Below are 4,029 nucleotides of genomic sequence, written 5' to 3'. Positions count from 1 at the left end.
AGGAAATCCTAAACAAAAAAAGGTATTTATTATTACTATCAAACAAACATCTCTGTTCTACTTTATGGTAGTTGTAGTATTTCCGAGTATGGTGTATGAACAATAAATGAATAATATCTATTTTTAAAATATTAGTCAAAGTTTTTGTAATAGCTGATCATCTTGGGTTTTTATAGTTCCGCGATAGTCAATATCTGTTTCGTAGGGTCTTCCGTATCAGGAAACGATGCAATTTTGGAATTGCAGTTTGTTTTTCTTAATAAGTAGCAATGTACAATATTTTCTTAATAAGTACAAATAAACAAGTTTGTTAAGAGAGGGAAGGTTTTATTGAAGGGGGCGACGATTCGTTAGAGGTTAAGAAACAGCGGCCGGATGGCCGAGCGGTCAAGGTGGCAGCTAACCGCTCTGGGGGACCCGGGTTCGAATCCGAACGGGTCGAAAAAATCTCCAGGAATTTTTCGGGGGTGGTCCGTTCAGATATGACGGGCCCCGTCCCTCACCACCCGGCAGCCCCAATGTGGGCCTGGCTGAACCCATTAATGGGCTTGCAAAAAGAGGCCCTCTTAGTGCCCACAGGGAGGAAAGAGTTAAAAAAAGGGGGTAGAGGTTAACAAACACTGTTTTAAATAAACGGACACCGACGCCCCGTAATTAAGTAAAAATTAAATTTTGTTTTCGTGTGTGTCCGACATTCACACAAAGCATAATTACAAGTTTACATTAAAAACTGAAGAAAAAATAAAAAGCCTTTAACTGATAAGTTATTAGTTAAAGGTCCACCTAGCGCATCGAGTCGCATTGCTTGTGGCTATTCCATGCCGGGTGGCATCATGTGATTCCTGGTCGCTTTCAACAGAAAAGGAGTGTATAACGTAACAGTGTCGTACCTATATATTCTTTCTGAATATCATTTCTCCCGCTATGTAGACCGATAAATAATAAACCGGTCGAATAAGTGAATTTCTCTGTAATGTTATTTGGTACTTTCATATAAAACTTGTGATCATTGAACAAATAACGTTTATAAAGTGCTGCTTTAACACGTATTAGATCTATTGTTTTAAACATAACATTTTTATTATGTGTATAATGTATATCAAATATGCCTCTTCAAAACAGAATTAAAAGGAAACGCTTAACGATCATAATGTAAATAATTACCAACAAAATATATTGTAAAATTATTGGCATCAAATTAATCTTAACCAAACCTTTGTATAAAATGTAATTAATTGACTCATTCGTTCATCTGCCTTAAACAAATAAATAGCACTTTTACATTTTAGAACTCAACGTCCTACCTACTAGTTGATGAAACTGAGGGTTCTGCGATTTACATGTCGAGAAACACTGAACTACCCGAATTAAATCTTGTAGAAAAAAATGAGTATTAATCATCTGTATATTAAAAAGTGAACACAGCTTATTAACCTTATTAACTCAAACTTTAAACACCGAAAATAATTTCACCAAGAGAAGGGAAATCTTAAGCTACTTAAACCCTTTGACTACTAAAAGCGGAAGAGTCTATTTCTCGAGTTCGAACGTTGTAAACAGACGGTTATTAACACAAGGGAATAAGCTTTTTGTGAAGTTTTGTTTAATCATTAAGAAAATTGAAACTTTTGTTAATTAAATACTTTTAGATTAAATATTCTATAAAATTTATATATAAAAATTTAATAAGAGTATGTTCATTTGACGCGAACATATGTGATGAAATAAGTACAAATAACATACAGAAAATTAACTTATCTCATTTATCACGTTATTTCTTGAGCTGTTAACGGCAGCACAGCATCGTTTTCTCGATAGATACGAGACAGATACGATAGTCAATTGCAAAACAGGTAAAATGATTTTGCGCCCACACATCTAGAAACGCTATAAACCGAAAATACAACTACTTACTGACTATGCACCTCTGGATCTACCATTTCTTCGGTTCGTTTCCGCACTGAACTCTCGAGTTGACGTCGAAGAACGGAGGCAACACGCGCTTAGAAGTAGGAAGAATTCATCACGGTAATTGGCTGCAGATGCCACATGACTTTGACCTCACCGCTTTTCTGCAGGAGCAGGATTTTTTAATTGCATTATTTGTATATTCTGTATATCCGACATTAAAACTGACTTTACACGTTTATTTATTATGATGTCACATATACGTATCTAAGAAATTAGCATATAACTAAGTGAACCATTACCTGCTTACGAGTAATTGCATGACGATGAATTCACTCCACAATCAATAACCATGTTGCCAGTGGTGTGGTTTGCGGGTGTTGAGAATTATATATTTTTTTCAAATATTAAACTTTTTAATGTTTATATTAATTAAGAATCTTTTTGCTATGACGTTTCATGTAAGAATTCAAACTGTATTTGTAAGCGAACTTTTGTAAATAATAATCGCAGTTAGATTATTTCTCTCCGTATGAATTCAAAGATGCCTTAATAGAGTGATCTTTTATGTAAATCTCCGTTTGCAATGGTTGTAGGTAAAAGATTTTTCTTCAGAATAACTGCGGAAAATCCGGTTTTACTACATAACTGGCTACAGAACGGTTTTTTCTCTGTGAATCCTCCTATGAGTTTTAAAGTGTGACTTTCAACAGAATTCTTTGTCACAATTTCCACAGAGAAACTTCCTCTTTTTCAGACTTTGATACAGAAAATCTACGAAGTACAAAATACTATACTTCAATGTTAACGTACAAAATAATTTGTTTATGTTAATTATAAAAAATTCAGAAAAAGTTACTTCTGCATAGCTTGGAAATACTGTAATTACTTCACAATATCAAATTAATATTTTTCAGATGTAAATATTTACTTCCTTCTTCAAAACTTGTCGTTTTTTAAGGAAATTCTTCAAGACAAATGTTAGCTGCCTCCACGATACATCTTAAAGAAAGAATGTAGAAATTAGACATTGAGAAATAATTAACTGTTGCAATAATTTTCAATTAAATGATATTTTAAAAACTTTACAATTGTTAACACGAAGAAATTTTAAATGTACAAACGATATTTGCCACTACTTAAGACCAGTGTTGAAAAATCTGAATAATAAATGAGATGCAGTTATTAATACTTTCATTTCTGATCCAAAAGTAAGTAATGTCAGCCTCAGAGTATTTTTGGTTCGTTAACACGAATGACATATTTTTTCTTTAACACAAAACGAATCCTACTATACAGCCAAAACATAAATCAGAACCTTTCAGTTATGTGTGAAGACAGGGTATGGACAATAAGAAAACTTTTGTTTACCTCCTACTTTATATTTAGTAAATATTCACTAAATTTAATAAATTTGTTTATATATTCACTACATTAGCGAAAAAAATAAAAAAAACATATCTTACGTAATTCCGATGATAAACGAATATTTACTAGTGTTGTAACGAATTTTATACAGCAGCTCTTTACCTCCCTCAGAAAACCATAAATATTAGTGTTGTAATGAATAGTATATTCGGCCTCAGGCCGAATACCGAATATTCTGCCAGGAACGTGACCGAATAGCCGAATGTTCGACCAAACTATTCGGCTTGATTAACGCACGTACAAAAATTGGCGCGCAAACAACATTATGACAAGGACCCTACTCTCTGTTGCCCGCTGTCACTACGCTTCACCAATCGCGTTAATTTTTGACTGTTGTAGCGGACAGACAAGAGTGTCATGGAAGTATGCGATAAATGAAGATATCAAATGTGGATAACAATGAAATGAACTACACGTGTAAATAACGGAAAAAGAACAGAGAAGGACCGCGAAGTGAAAATGTGAAAATAAATATGAAATTGAGTTGATAACATAATCGAACAAGTCGAGGAAGCTTATAGGCACGAAATTCGCGGCCGTCAATGCCAAACAATTGTTGTCATAGACTTCGAAAAGCTAAATGCTTGTAATGAAAGTCACTTTGCGTGCACGGGCGAAAGCCTGGGGCCGTTCGGGCTATCAAGCTGTCTCGAATCTGTGAAATCATAACTGCGACTTATATCGACGTCCTAT

This window comes from Centruroides sculpturatus, unplaced genomic scaffold, assembly GCF_000671375.1.
Source record: "Centruroides sculpturatus isolate CEXI.00-Female unplaced genomic scaffold, Cexi_2.0 scaffold170, whole genome shotgun sequence".
Classification (NCBI taxonomy): domain Eukaryota; kingdom Metazoa; phylum Arthropoda; class Arachnida; order Scorpiones; family Buthidae; genus Centruroides; species Centruroides sculpturatus.
This window is presented reverse-complemented; position numbering follows the sequence as displayed.